Source organism: Ranitomeya variabilis, chromosome 4, assembly GCF_051348905.1.
Source record: "Ranitomeya variabilis isolate aRanVar5 chromosome 4, aRanVar5.hap1, whole genome shotgun sequence".
NCBI lineage: Eukaryota > Metazoa > Chordata > Amphibia > Anura > Dendrobatidae > Ranitomeya > Ranitomeya variabilis.
Window position 1 is genome coordinate 626,210,778 of NC_135235.1, and position 16,082 is coordinate 626,226,859.

The 16,082-nt window shown below is 42.6% G+C and overlaps 1 long non-coding RNA gene across 2 annotated transcripts in view; it reads left to right on the forward strand.

Moving 5' to 3' along the window:
- The window catches only part of LOC143766132 (uncharacterized), a 61,346-nt gene that overhangs the window by 20,457 nt on the left and 24,807 nt on the right, over nt 1–16,082 (forward strand). The window contains exons 1-2 of one of the 2 annotated variants that reach the window (XR_013213538.1): nt 162–231; nt 9,493–9,556. This is a non-coding gene — a long non-coding RNA (uncharacterized LOC143766132). Of the gene's footprint in view, nt 1–161; nt 232–9,492; nt 9,557–16,082 lie in introns of those variants that run through there. The other variant, XR_013213539.1, reaches the window with a different exon arrangement.

Below are 16,082 nucleotides of genomic sequence, written 5' to 3' on the forward strand. Positions count from 1 at the left end.
TATTGACGTTATACCAGGGTAATGTGAGCTCGGGACCAGGAAACTTGGCGAGATGTTCTCCTGCCTGGAGCTAAGTACATTTCACAGTGTTACTGTTAGATTTGTGGTGAGAGCACTTCATTCTTTGTGACCTAATGAACTTCATGGTCTTCCTCTCTCCTAGGAAATGACACTTCCTCCATACAGTAAGATCAGTCGGTTTGCACTTTCTTGAAAAGAAACTTTAAACTCGTAAGTGGTCTGGACGGTAGGAATTGATGGTGATCATCACTACGTATCACAATATATTGTAGTATTTGGCATCAACCATTTCTAACACCCATAATCTACAATTAGAGACTCCATCCTAAATGCACTTGGTTATTTCATCCCTGGTCCAATATTTAAGGCTTTTTATTTTTTGGGGGGTAAGTTCCAGACTTTGTTAGGGACATACTGTATGTTGTGCCTGTATGGACCAGTATGGAGTATGAAAAGGTTTTTTTTCTAAATAGAATAAAACAGACTGATTCTAAGAGCCAAGAATCTGAGATATCTAGGAATGTTCTTCTTAGGCTACGTTCACATTAGCGTCTTTGGGCGCAGCGTCGTCGACGCAACCCAAAACGCATGTCAAACGGCATACACAACGCAGCGTTTTTTGACGCATGCGGTCAACGCAGAACAACCCAATAAAAATTAAATAAACCACCATAAATTGCAAGAAAAAAAAAATGTCACACACATAAAAAAACAAAACAAACAACAAACATTGCAAAGAATAAAAAAAGAATGGGCAGAGAAATTATATACTTACATCTCTTGAAGGCAGAGCTGTGTCTCGTGTACTCTCTGTTTCCAGACGGGCAGGCAAGTGAAATACAATGCAATCACCCTTTTTTATATCTATGAGGTGGTCTTGTCACTGTCTAGATACTTCATCACTTGTTTTTTACTCAAAAGGCGCATGCGTCGAACAACGCGGGTCAACACAGGCACCTGTGCCCTATGCATTGTACATAGACAGTAATGTGGTTTTTTGGCGCATTTACGACGCAAGTGCGTTGCATGCGTTGTTTACCGGAAATCTGGTGCAGGAAAAATGCAACATGTAGCGTCGGCCGCGCCCTGTCTGGTGCGCCCAAATGACGCATGCGTCGTACAACGCTTGACAACGCATACCGGCGCATGTCCATGCGCCCCCCCATGTTAAAGATAGGGGCGCATGACGCATGCGTCGGTATCCCTCGACGACGCTGCGCCCAAAGACGCTAATGTGAACGTAGCCCTAATAGAACTTTTTTTTGCATTCCACATTTCTGTTTGGGTATATGAAAGTGGTGGTTCAATCATTGCCACTTAGAGGGGTTCTCTCCTTTTGACATTCCCTATTTCTTAGAAGGGTCTAAAAAAAACCCAAAACAAACGATCCCAAATAGAAATGAGCAAACCCGAACTACAGGTCCTTCTCAAAAAATTAGCATATAGTGTTAAATTTCATTATTTACCATAATGTAATGATTACAATTAAACTTTCATATATTATAGATTCATTATCCACCAACTGAAATATGTCAGGTCTTTTATTGTTTTAATACTGATGATTTTGGCATACAACTCCTGATAACCCAAAAAACCTGTCTCAATAAATTAGCATATCAAGAAAAGGTTCTCTAAACGACCTATTACCCTAATCTTCTGAATCAACTAATTAACTCTAAACACATGCAAAAGATACCTGAGGCTTTTAAAAACTCCCTGCCTGGTTCATTACTCAAAACCCCCATCATGGGTAAGACTAGCGACCTGACAGATGTCAAGAAGGCCATCATTGACACCCTCAAGCAAGAGGGTAAGACCCAGAAAGAAATTTCTCAACAAATAGGCTGTTCCCAGAGTGCTGTATCAAGGCACCTCAATGGTAAGTCTGTTGGAAGGCAAAAATGTGGCAGAAAATGCTGTACAACGGTACAACGAGAAGAGGTGACCGGACCCTGAGGAAGATTGTGGAGAAGGACCGATTCCAGACCTTGGGGAACCTGAGGAAGCAGTGGACTGAGTCTGGTGTGGAAACATCCAGAGCCACCGTGCACAGGCGTGTGCAGGAAATGGGCTACAGGTGCCGCATTCCCCAGGTAAAGCCACTTTTGAACCATAAACAGCGGCAGAAGCGCCTGACCTGGGCTACAGAGAAGCAGCACTGGACTGTTGCTAAGTGGTCCCAAGTACTTTTTTCTGATGAAAGCAAATTTTGCATGTCATTCGGAAATCAAGGTGCCAGAGTCTGGAGGAAGACTGGGGAGAAGGAAATGCCAAAATGCCTGAAGTCCAGTGTCAAGTACCCACAGTCAGTGATGGTGTGGGGTGCCATGTCAGCTGCTGGTGTTGGTCCACTGTGTTTCATCAAGGGCAGGGTCAATGCAGCTAGCTATCAGGAGATTTTGGAGCACTTCATGCTTCCATCGGCTGAAATGCTTTATGGAGATGAAGATTTCATTTTTCAGCACGACCTGGCACCTGCTCACAGTGCCAAAACCACTGGTAAATGGTTTACTGACCATGGTATTACTGTGCTCAATTGGCCTGCCAACTCTCCTGACCTGAACCCCATAGAGAATCTGTGGGATATTGTGAAGAGAAAGTTGAGAGATGCAAGACCCAACACTCTGGATGAGCTTAAGGCCGCTATTGAAGCATCCTGGGCCTCCATAACATCTCAGCAGTGTCACAGGCTGATTGCCTCCATGCCACGCCGCATTGAAGCAGTCATTTCTGCCAAAGGATTCCCGACCAAGTATTGAGTGCATAACTGAACATTATTATTTGATGGTTTTTTTGTTTGTTATTAAAAAACACTTTTATTTGATTGGACGGGTGAAATATGCTAATTTATTGAGACAGGTTTTTTGGGTTATCAGGAGTTGTATGCCAAAATCATCAGTATTAAAACAATAAAAGACCTGACAAATTTCAGTTGGTGGATAATGAATCTATAATATATGAAAGTTTAATTGTAATCATTACATTATGGTAAATAATGAAATTTAACACTATATGCTAATTTTTTGAGAAGGACCTGTATAAACACTGAACTCTGAGCATGGACTTTTCCTGGTAGTCCATTTTACAGTTCGGGAGTCCGGAGAGAGGGAGAGAGAGAAATAGATAGATTTTCCAGCTCTAAAGTTTGGGTCAACATTGTTTTCTATGAGGTTTGGGTTCAGGTTCGAGTTTGGGTACAGTTCTTGTACTCGAACCTAGCATTGGACTAAAGTTAGGTAGAACCCAATGAACCCAAACTTAGACAGGTCCACTCATCGCTAATCCCAAATTGTCTCTTTGCTGGGATTCCCTGCAATAAGCTGGTATCAAGAAGCCATGAAACAAGTGATTGTTGTATTTCCTGCAGTGCCTCCACAGGGGAAATGAAGTATTACACAATGCCCATTCAGAGCAAGTGCTTGTCTGTGTAATGTAGGACAGGTCTTCCAGAGTGAGACATTCCCTTCAAGTGATACTCATCCAATTATCAAGTTAATAAAATGTCTTTAAAAAGTGCTTAAATAGTAATTTTTAATGTCCTGAAATGTACTTAAAAATTGTAATTTTTTATCAGTTAATAATAAGCTTTAATTATCGAAGTTACCCTGATCATCAGATATATACTCTAGTCCAGACAAGTGCACTTCCAGTCCTGTGCTTTACACACAAGTGTTTATTGTGTTGGCACTTATCTGTACTATGAGTGAGGGAGGTTGTCTGACTGGCACATATCAGTAGTTAGGCCATCCATCTTCTCTGTCTATGCATTGACGATAGTGATAATGGGGGCTTGCGTAGCTTTTGAAATGATCCCCCTTCACACAGCACTTATCACTGCTGACTGTTGTGTGTTGAACACAAAGTTGAAGTGGTGGTGCCATGAATAGAGCAGATATCTTCAAATCTGGGCACCAGAAGCATATTTGCATGTTATATTAACTTACCATTTTATGGGCTTTCAAGCACTATTTTATCTTTTTACTGGACCCATGCTTTAATTCAAACTTTCCTGGACAACGCTGTCCATGATTATTTTTTTTTTACTATTCTTATAATGGTGGTGGAATACAGCACTCTTCCCATCACAAAAAAATGTAACATAACTTGTAGCAGAGCCAGGTAGGGCAGGGTTAAGCCCTACCTCTGCGGGATTTTATTAGATGCCCCTGCCTAGTTTTTTTACTAAAATCAAGGCCCTTGTCCACTGGGAATATCAGTCTGCTGGCTGCAGCAGTCAAGTGTGCTGCTGGTGAGTAACAATTCAAAATGTGAGCTACTGCTCGGAGAGAGACATGCCAGATTCTCTCTCTGAATGGAGACTGCATGGGTCAGCTAGGAAAGCTAAGTAGTCTGTGTGTTGGAACTGCATAGAATGTGTGGAAGTTGCAACCTGTTCAGTGTAAACTGTGCTTGGAATTGAACACTTCTGTTTGGTACTGGAAGCTGCTGGAGCTTGGGCTGAAAGTGATACTGAGACTGGTGGGATCATGCCTCTTCTGTTTCTAAAGTTTACTCCTGGAGAAAGCATTGCAAAGTGTTTAGGTGAGCCCCCACTGACATATACGTGTCTGCTGAATGAACTGTTTATTTGCTGTAATACCTTTGTGCCCAGAAAAGGCTGTTTTGGTTTTGAATCTCTTGGAGTTTTAAGAAAGCAATAAAACTGCACTTGTTTGGACCAAACCGCATAGCCTGTGTGAACGATACCTAATGCCTACCTGAGAGAATGAATCCCTACAATGTCTATGGTGCTGTGATAACTTTCCTCTATGATAGTAATTATGACATAATGAAGATTGCCCCCCTCTGCAACACAAATAAAGGCATAAAATGTAATGATTGCATAGTTTATAGCTCCATTGACATCAGTTCCCACCACTCCTCATCCTTACTGGTAATGCCATAATGAATCTCCTGACAAATTAGCTCTCAGAAACAGATAGATTTTCCTTGCAGCTGACAGAATACAGCTTTTCCAGTCACTACCCATAAAGCGAGCACATCTATCTCCTTCTGAATAGTTTATGTGGATTTGACACGTTTTTTGCTGGATGACTGGAGAAATGGAGCAATCTTTGACGTTTGAGGTTAGAGGAGAAGTTTTATCCATACATTGACTCTGACCCCACCGAGACCAAGTTCTGCTAATTTAAGCTCTCATCTACTCAATTAACTTTTTTCTCTAATAGATGAGAGCTGTTGATCACAAGAATCTTTTGGTTTTAGCATTTTGATGGATTTTTGGATTTCAAAGACATTCGAAACTGGAAGACTGTCGACATCTTTCCTGAGATTTCTAGGTCCATGTGTTTGGATACTGACCACTAATTGTTTAAGAAATGAGTATTGGCCAACTTAAGTCAAAGACTGTGGCCTAAAAATCAAATATTTATGCAAGCATTATCTTTTTCTCGGATATCCGCATTAGGTTGGTTCCGACGTAGATGAAGACCTCTTAGTCTGTTTTCTTTTAAGAGTGTAGATCAACCTGTGTGTGGAGTCCATTAGGAGGAGAGCATTAACAACCTTGGGGTCAGTGGACAGCTGCTTGTCTCACCCAACTTCCACTCTCAGATGTGGTGCAAGTCACTCCTTTTAGCAGCATTAAAAAGGTCCCTAGTTTTCACCATTATACAAGGGGTCCCCATCTTGCTGATTGTGGCACTAGATAAAGGATACATCCTTAATCAATCAGGTCAGTTTCAGACCTAGGACAAGGAAAAAAAAATCTAACTTAAATCTGCAGAGGAATCTGGGTCTAGGAAGTAAAAAAAAATGGTAAAGAGGTATCAAGGGTCAAACTAATAGCATTCAGGGATTTTTCTGAACAGTAAGGCTTACAGTCAAATCAGAATAAGGATATTAATTCATAAATGTGCATCAGGGTAGCATCAGTATGTATTCAATAGTAATCACAGTAGACAAAAGCTGGTCTAAATATGGTGCTGGGAGTGTTGTCTCAATGTCAAACCTGCACTGATCTGCTGACAGGCTAGCCAGGTGTAATCAGTGTGATGGCACATAGCAAAGACTATCACTGCTTGATCATAGATAGGAGAGTGGACACAGTTGTTGTTGCAGTCAGTGGACACCTGTTTGTCTCATCCACAGTTAGGGTCAATGAAAACCTGCTTGTTCCACCCATAGTTAGGGGTCTATGGAAACCTGCTTATCTCACCTATAGTTTTGGTTAGTGAACAATTGCTTGTCTGGACCATAGTTGAAGTCAGCGGACACCTGCTTGTTTCGCCCATAGTTCGGATCAGCGGACACATTCTTGTTTTCTCCATAGCTGGGGTCAGTGGACACCTGATTGTCTCGCCCATAGTGGGGGTTAGCAGATATCTGCTTGTCTCACCCATAGTTGGGGTCAGTGGACACTTGCTTACCTCACCCATAGTGGGGGGCAGATGGCATCTGCTTGTCTCACCTACAGTTGGGGTTAAAGGACACCTGCTTGTCTCATCGTTAGTGGAATTCAGCGAATATCTGCTTGTCTCACACACAGTTGACGCAAGTCTACTTTGTTTCTGTGTATGACAACCAAGTATATTCTATTTTTGAAGGCTTACAAAGTGGACCCATTTATTGAAAGTAAAACAGTAATTAGAAGAGTGATGGATGGTCAATCCTGGACTGTGTAGTGGAGAAGATAGTCGATTTAATACCTCTGAAATTCTGAGCAGATAGTAGCATAAAAAATCAGTGAGGAATTACTTATAAGGACAACAGAGATGAGTAAAGTAACATACCAATTCAGTTCCTTATCAGAACCGTCTAGTAATAAATAAGACTTACTGTACATAAATGGCGGGGTCTTAATCAGGCTCCCATGCATGGAAGAAGTATCATGAATGCCACCTTGCCATTGGTTCTCTCTCATTGGTAGTTACTGGACAGGATAAAGCGAATTACTACACGAAATGTTACTCTTCAATCACCACTTTAAAGCCTGCAAATTGAGATTATGGTTTGGCTTTTATCCTAAGTCATATGGCAAGGCTCGTTAAAGGGTTGATACCTACTTTTAGGATTACTATGCCCATTAGGTGGCACTAGAGTTCAAGTCCTCTTCCTCACTGATGGGGCATTATGCATATTTAATTTCACAGAGAAGCATTGCATGTCCTATAAGTCTTCTTAACCTGGCATGTCATGCATTTCACTCTCCACAAGGAGAAACGTTGCTTCCTTACACTGGCATGCCAGGCATGTCAGTCTCTACGAGGAGAAACATTACCCCTTTGATCCCACTTTAAAACTGGCGCTCCTGGCTTGATCTGTTGGTTACATCAGGTTAGACTTGTTTTTGTGTTTTCATGTCGGGGCTCCTTTCCTGATTTTTGATGTTGGGTTCCCTTGAGTGTTGGTGTGTGTAGATAATGTCCATTCCCACCAATTCTTCAGTGTAGTCCTCATATATTCCCGGTATAGATTTATCCAATTACATTTGCTAGCAAGTCTCTGAATCAGCATGCATGCACTTAGAACTACCACAAGACAATTTCCTCCCACCTAGCTTGTTGGAAAAATGTCTTAATTATAAAAGAGTCTGAGAGACGGTTCCTGAAGCGGTGGAAAACCCTACTGAGGTTTTAACTTCAGCCCGGCTTGTGCCGTTGCTTCAGGATAAAATTATCAATTATTAATGTACCTATAGTGCTGCCTAATTCTGACTGGCACTAAAACACAACTTAGATTTAACCTCATCAAAGTTTCATAGAGGCTTGGGAAAATACAGGTTCATTGAAATAACACGTGGCTTAAAGGAAGAGGGATTATCTGACTAATTTTTAGTAGCTTTGGTTAAGTAGACATTATAATGTTTCTATTCTTTGATTCTTAATTTCATGAAAATTTCATGATTTTATGGGTCCAGACAGTCACTGTTATATTTCCATATGATGGAAGCCAAGCCCTACTGTATGAATAATGCTCTTAGTAACAATGGTCCCCCTGATAACCTTCTTGAGGGATCTGAAAATGTGAGGTCAACGCCCACAAATGAGTGCAAATGGACGTTAACTAGAGGCACCAGCAATCAAGGAAACCCGATATTGAAAACCAGGAAAGGAGCGAACAACATGAAAACACCGAAGCTTGGTTAACCCAATGTGACTCGCTGACTTAGCCAGGAACACCAGTGTTAAAGTAACAGTCTACAAATGGGACACATCCAATGGTAGGATTTCTTGCATCCATGATATTTTGAGCCTGACGAAGATCTCACCCTTTGCTGAAACCTTACATCTGGGTATAGCCTTATCTATTTCTGGATGGTTCTGATTAACCTCAGTCCTATGAATAGTAGGTAATTCATGAAAAATGGCTTTTTGCCTTTTGTTCTACCAATATGAGCACTTTTAGACTACTTGTAGCCCCAGTCAAACCGTATCAGTCACAATCTCCGAACAATTAGAAAAGGAACAGACAGAATATGTATTACACACAAGATACATGCCAGCGATTATTTGCCAAGCCACATAAAACTGCAATTCAGGGAGGCTTCCACAAGTCCAGAATGCTCAGCCCATGTGTTTTTAATGATGGCACAAACTCTTTTTTTCTCTTCTATCAGATCGGGAACAAACCACAGCATACCAACAAAGTCTGTAGGACAGTCTGAGGCTTCAGATCAAAACAGATGTTTAAGCAGTGATTCACTTTCCACCGCCAGTCAGATGGTACTGGGTATATTTAAGTCTCCGTATGGCATCAGTGGAGTAATGTGTAGCGGTCCATCTGTCAGCAGTAGAGACTGAATGAAATGATTGTTAATGACTACCCAGGGTCTGCCGTGTTTGATCTGATGTCCCAGACATTGTAGAGGGAAAGAAAAAGTGAAAAAAAACTTATATCATATCAACAAGCCCAAAAATTTGCCTTAGCTGAATGTCTTAGGTTATTTTATCTATTGGTTTTATTGTCTAAAATTTGTATTTATCAGCACAAATATATTTTCCTAATTTTAGAAAATGTGCTTTTTAAATTTATGCCCCGTCATGCCAATCTATAAAAATCATTTATGACACAAACTAATGTGTCATTAGTAGTGATGAGTGAACGTGGTCGGATAAGGTGTTATCCCGCATTCTTGTGTGCTTAACGAATCTCTTTGGAGTGCTTGAAAAATATGTTTGAGTCCCGCGGAGTGTCTCTGGCGTGCTCGAAAAATATGTTCGAGTTCCCACGGTTATTCGACAGACGCAATACATGCAGGGATTGCCTGTTTGTTAGATAATCCCTCCATGTGTTGCGACTGTTGAACAGCCGCGAGACATGCAGCCGCGGGAACTTGAACATATTATTCGAGCATACAGAAGACACTCGGTTATCACCTGAGCATGCGGAATAACACTTTATCCGAGCACGTTTCCTTATCACTAGTCACTAGATATCTTATAGTCACCCCCTAAAATTTTTTTTAAAAATACTGCATCTCATTGGTTTCTTCATACCATATTGTCCTAGGTTATTTTTCTACTTTGAAGATGAACACGCACAATTGGTCACCGTTCTTCTATATCTGACAATGGTGAGTCTCTTCTTATTTCTAGTCACATTTGGTCTACACATATTTGCTTTTCGCTGTACAGGGCGAACATGTGCAGTTTACCCAGGTACACAGGAGGGAGTAAGGTGTACCTGTGTAAATTTTGGGCAGGCATCTGCCCACTCTGCAAGTGCGCCTTGGATAAAACAGAGAAGACATTAAGAGGTTGGTGAAAAGAAGCGATACTCTTACCGATCTGCCGTCTGTCCTAAACGGGCAGTTTCCAGGTCTTCACTGCTCTGTGCTTCATGCACTTGTCCAGAAATGGGTGGAAATGTCCAGTCACCCATTTTCTATTGGTTACGGATTGGACAGGAAACACAGACCAGCGGAAAGTGAGGTAAAACCGGAAGAGGACCTACTGGTCTCAACCCATTCAGAAGTAAATGTCATTGGTTGGAAAATCTCTTTAGCTATGTTACATTTAAAAAAAAATGTGAAAGGGTTACCGTGGAGGACAAATGAGCGCACAAACGTATAACTTATGGCTTCATTCACCACAACTCGCTGCTGCAATCTTCAGCTTCACCATAAACCGTACCTGTAGGAAACTAATATTTTATCACAGATTGCATGCCATGCGACAGAATCAATTTTGGACTTTAATTCATATGCACAAAATTGATTTTGTGATGAATACGATATAACAAAATCAGAGAAGAACAAGAAAACGTATTCACGAATATCATGATGCTGTGATACTGGACTGTTCTACGCTGCTGCTGTGTGTAATGCAGAACAAACAAAAGGTACATTTGCAACAGATCAACTCTCACAAATAGGTATATTACTAAAAATGCATTCTCGTGCCGTTCCCCTCAGATCTTGGTAGGAGATTATGTTGTCTGGTGCAGCGTTCTTATAATTGGACAGATCCTTGATCCGGCTGCTTCCTGCGTACACATGTTGTTAATTATGAAATGGTTAACATGTCAGGCTTTAGGCACCTCCACCTTCATACAGCAAGTTCCCCAGTACTGAAAACACTTATTGCTCTGTGATCGCCACAGGCAAAGAGCGCCTGGAATAAGGAAATAAGCATCAGATGCAAAGGCTTTATATTTATAGATGCCTATTTAAGGAGAGTAGAAAACAGCTACTATGCACCCTCACAGCGTCAGGCCATATCTTACTCCTTCTCCTATCACTATCTTCAAAATTCAGGGGTGCAAATACTTTAGGCATCATGGGGAACAGCATAATAAGATTGCCAGTTACATTTATTGGTATTCCAATGGATATTCTTATGATGGCCATACAAACCCTCCATGTTTGGTGGGGCAGGCCAACAGGGGGCTCCTGACCCTTCTCCTGAATCCTTTGGTTCTCAGGCAAGATAAGCTAATGCCATTAGACTCTGACGAGAAATGCAATAGATAAAAGTTGACTAAGGCTACTTTCACACTAGCGTTTTTGGCTGTACGTCGCAATGCGTCGTTTAAGAGAAAAAACGCATCCTGCAAAGTTGTCTGCAGGATGCGTTTTTTCCCCATAGACTAACATTACTGACGAATTGTGACGTATTGGCACACGTCGCAACCATCATGCGACGGTTGCGTCGTGTTTTGCTGGACCGCCGGCACAAAAAAAGTTACATGTATCGTTTTTTTGTGCGTCGAGTCCGCCATTTTCGACCGCGCATGCGCGGCCGAAACTCTGCCCCCTCCTCCCCGGACCTTACAATGAAGCAGCGGAAGTGTCTTAAGACTGCTTCCACTGCCCACGTCGGGCATTTTTTCACAGTATGCATCAGTACGTCGGGCCGACGCAGCGGGACGGCCCCGTACCGATGCTAGTGTGAAAGTAGCCTAAACCTGTTGATTTTGGCAGGATCAGCCAACTGTCTAATGCTTATGAGGTTCTCCCTACTCTCTTGAAAGATAATGTCAGAGGAGGCAAGGATTGAGTGATTTTGTTTGGCCCAACCTTTTGTCCTGGAGGCAGATTTGCCATTTCCAGAGGAGACCTGTGACCATACAGAAAATAGGTACATTCAGTCGGCCAGCCGAGCCGTGCATTCAGGTGTATGGTGGAGTAGGGAGATATAGACCTTGTCTCAAGTGTATGGGCTCCTTACCTTCCTTCTCCTCATTCAGAACTCGGACAAGCATGCGTGTGTATGGAGGGAGGAATAGCAGATTATCAGTCAACCAACTGTTATCCAATGTCTATGGCCATCTTTAGGGTACCGTCTCACAGTGGCACTTTGGTCGCTACGACGGCACGATCCGTGACGTTCCAGCGATATAGTTACGATCTCGCTGTGTCTGACATGCAGCAGCGATCAGGGACCCCGCTGAGAATCGTACGTCGTAGCAGATCGTTTGAAACTTTATTTCGTCGCTGGATCTCCCGCTGACATCGCTGCATCGGCGTATGTGACGCCGATGCAGCGATGTCTTCACTGGTAACCAGGGTAAATATCGGGTTACTAAGCGCAGGGCCGCGCTTAGTAACCCGATGTTTACCCTGGTTACCATTGTAAATGTAAAAAAAAAACACTACATACTTACATTCCGGTGCCTGTCACGTCCCTGGGCGTCCGCTTCCCTGCACTCCTCCTGCATCCTGTGTCAGCGCCGGCCGGCCGTACATCAGAGCACAGCGGTGACGTCACCGCTCTGCTTTACGGCCGCGCTTACACAGGATGCAGGAGGAGTGCAGGGTAGCGGACGCCGGGGGACGTGACAGGCACCGGAATGTAAGTATGTAGTGTTTTTTTTTTACATTTACAATGGTAACCAGGGTAAACATCGGGTTACTAAGCGTGGCCCTGCGCTTAGTAACCCGATGTTTACCCTGGTTACCCGGGGACTTCGGCATCGTTGGTCGCTGGAGAGCTGTCTGTTTGACAGCTCTCCAGCGACCACACAAGGACTTTCCAACGATCACGGCCAGGTCGTATCGCTGGTCGTGATCGTTGGAAAGTTGCTAAGTGTGACGGTACCCTAAAGGGACAATGTAGAAAACGGTCAAAGGAGTGCAAAGAACACAAGGACATGGTAGTAATTTCTTAAGCCCACAATGCGTTTAATCAGTAAACCGTCTTCATCAGGTAGCAATTGACAACCGTCAAAACATGTTGTGGGCTTAAGAAATTACTACCTTGTCCTTGTGTTATTTGCGCTCCTTTGACCGTTTTCTACATTGTCCCAGATACTAACTTCCATTGGAGGCCATATGTTTCCCTAGAACTGCATGGCTTTCTTGTGCTTCCTTTTCTGCTCAATCAGTAGAGATATTCTCCACCAGGAAGCATGCCAGGATCTTTTCCTGATGGGTTCACAATAAAACTACCCTGTATACCACCATGTAAGGTGGCACATAGCCATAATGCCATGTGCTTTAGGGCTCAGGTAACTATTTCCATGTTACATTTAGAGGCTGTATGTGGACAATTGCTGTTGCTTTAAATATACACGGTAGCTCTGTCTCTTGTGATAGAGCCCCGGGCTAGATAATCAGCTAATTGACCATAAGGCACCTGCCTGCTGTTTGCTACACACTGAAAACTGACAGAACATTGGGGCCGGGAAAGGAAAGGTGGAAATGTATTATTCATCCATGTAGCACTGCGCGAGAGTTAGAACAAGTGCAAAAATAAATAAGGGCTTTTTGTACCTTGAGTCTCTACTGTAACTATTCACAGCTCCGTTTCCCTATGCATCAGATAGAAAAAATAATGCGGCATGATGCATCACCCCTTGTGGGTATGACAGTATAGGAGCATATTGCTTCTAGGGAATAGCATCTCTTAATAAATTGTACTGCACATAGGCAAGGTGCCTCTTTACTAAGGAGTTGTACATCATCTGTGCACTGCCACAAGGGCTTCATGCACAGGGTTGTGTTATATGCATGGTCCCTAATGCCAGCCATACACATTACATAGCTGTCTGACGAAAAAATTTTCGGCCGACTCACAACATCCACAGGAGGGCTCATTCGTCCGAGCGCGCCCTGGTTCCCTATGAGAAAGCCGCCAACTGACACGTCAGCTGGAGGCTTATCTCAGGGAGAACAATGGAATCAGGAGTCCAACATTGGACACGTGTTGTCGACCGCTCTCCTGGCCATCATTAGGCCGGCGCCCCCATACACAGTAGATCAGCCGAAACCGTTGATATTGGTGGGTTTGGCCGACTTAAGGCTAGTGTGCATAGTATGATTGAGGATGCATCTGGTGGTCAATGACAATACCTAAATATCTGTACATCATTTAGCAGTTGCGCGTGGTCGTGATGTAGCTGCACAATGAAAACCTGGCCTTATGTCGTTGCCTACAACAGAGGTGTCAAACTGCATTCCTCGAGGGCCGCTAACAGGTTATGTTTTCAGGATTTCCTTAGCATTCCACAAGGTGCTGGAATCATTCTGTGCAGGTGATTAAATTATCACCTGTGCAATACAAGGAAATCCTGAAAACATGACCTGTTGGCGGCCCTCGAGGAATGCAGTTTGACACCTCTGGCCTACAACATTGAGTCAGGTCACAGGACAAGTATTGGTCAGTCATTCAAGGTCCCAGCCTCCCATTTCTTCAGTAGAGCTAACGGGTTGGACAAATACACAAGGTTTTCCTACACCCATTGAGAGGACCAAATACAAGCAAGTGAGAGGAACGGTCTGCGAATTTAGAGTGGGAGAAGAAATATTCTGTTCATTTTTCGTAAAGGGTTTTCATGCTTTTAATGTAGAGGTCAACAAGTAAGTGTCCCTCTCGTTAGCTTTGGGTCCTGCTTTTGTGGCATCTTGCAAAATTCCCAGCTTCTTTCATCTGTAATCCTGAACCCCCAGCAGTATGCCCGGCAGAAGGCTGAATATCTGCACAGCATAAGCTCCACAGGCCTCGGTCACCTCATCCCAAGCAACAATTAGGTCTGTAACAACAGCCCCAGGCCCTGGATGTAATGACAGAGCAGGACACTCTGGTAATGAGACCACAGATGAGAGAGGAAGTGTTGGTGAAACAAGTTTGTGCCAATGTTTCCTATCGCATCGTTAGGTCAGTGGAAATTACCTTTTCATGTTAATGAGAATTGGAAAACATTGGTAGGTAAATTGTAAAGTCCAAAACAGTCTACATATTCAGACAGATAATTGGCAAATTCTAGAATTTCTTTCTTGTTTTTGTGCTTCCAGTACATTTGCTTCTCCTACTGATCTCAGACAAGTTTGGCTATCTCTCCATTCTGTTCTTAAAACTTCTAAAATAAAGAAATTCAGTGAGCTTATTGGAGGCTTACAGACATTGTGCAGAAATTTGAAAGCCAGGTCTTAAAAGCGTCTTTATAAAATAACACTCTGCCCTGACTTCTGAGCGTGAGCTCCAGGTGGTGACAATGGACCAGATGTGTAGAAAAATGGAAGTTTGCAAATTATCAGATTCGGTGTTTCATGTTTCTTGCGCATTCTTCAAGTTTGCCTCCTGTGTAAACTACAAGAAGACAACACACTTAAAAAAAAGGTGTGAAAAACTTGTGTTTCCGCTATTCTCGTTAGGAGATATTTTTGCTTGGATTTATAAACCCAGTGCTTTCAGTGCACTGCAGGGAAAATTGCATGGATCCAAATTTTAATGCAGCAATACAGCTCTTAAAGGCACCTATCCATTGGATTGGAGATGGTCCACCTGTTATTTCTAATGGAGCGGCAGTTGAGTGTCTCTTGCTGCTCGATCGTGCCACTGATGGAAACAGCTCTTATCCCCATCGCTCTAGCATTTACATCCTGTCCAGTGCATTGGGCTGTAATATTCCTTCAAGGTCAAATTATCAATTTAAATGACTGATTTCATTATATTATATTCAGAATCAAATTTATTGGACATTAGAGGAAATCTGCCGCAGTGCAAAAGAAAACAAAAAAAAAACCATCCACTTCTTGCCCCTATGCTCAGCATTGCAACCTTAGTCCTTTGTAAATAAATGGTGCCGAGTTGTAATACCAAACATTGCCAATTAATAGAAGTGGTGCTATTTCTTGAAGAAGGCAGCCATGTTTTTCTTTTAATCTTATTTTCATGTTTAAAATGGTATCTAATTTGCAAGCAGGATGTTAGAGGAGGAGCTGATCAGTTTGATATGCATTTTTTCTGGGAAAAGTTTCAGTAAAACTTGAATTTGCTCATTTTAATATGCGGTGTTTGCATACATGTGATTCCAGTGGGCGGTCCTATTGACAGTAGGACCACCCACTGGACTCTTATGCATGCAAACAGGGATTTCAATAAATAAAGCACAAGATACACTTCATCTTTTCCAACAAACCTACATATTCTGCCGAGTTCCTCTTCACCATGCTGTCCACAGATCGGAAGATATGGGCAACGTGACAGGTTCCCCTTAGGTCAGTTAGGCTCCGCATTTGGTAAAATAGTGTCTTTATAGGTGGACCAGGTGTGATGTCATTGCTAGTAATGATGCCATCATCATGGATGTGACCATTGGTGGTGGGAACTGACACTTCTCTAAGTTCTGGAGGCTCAAGCATGGACTTTTTACATTAG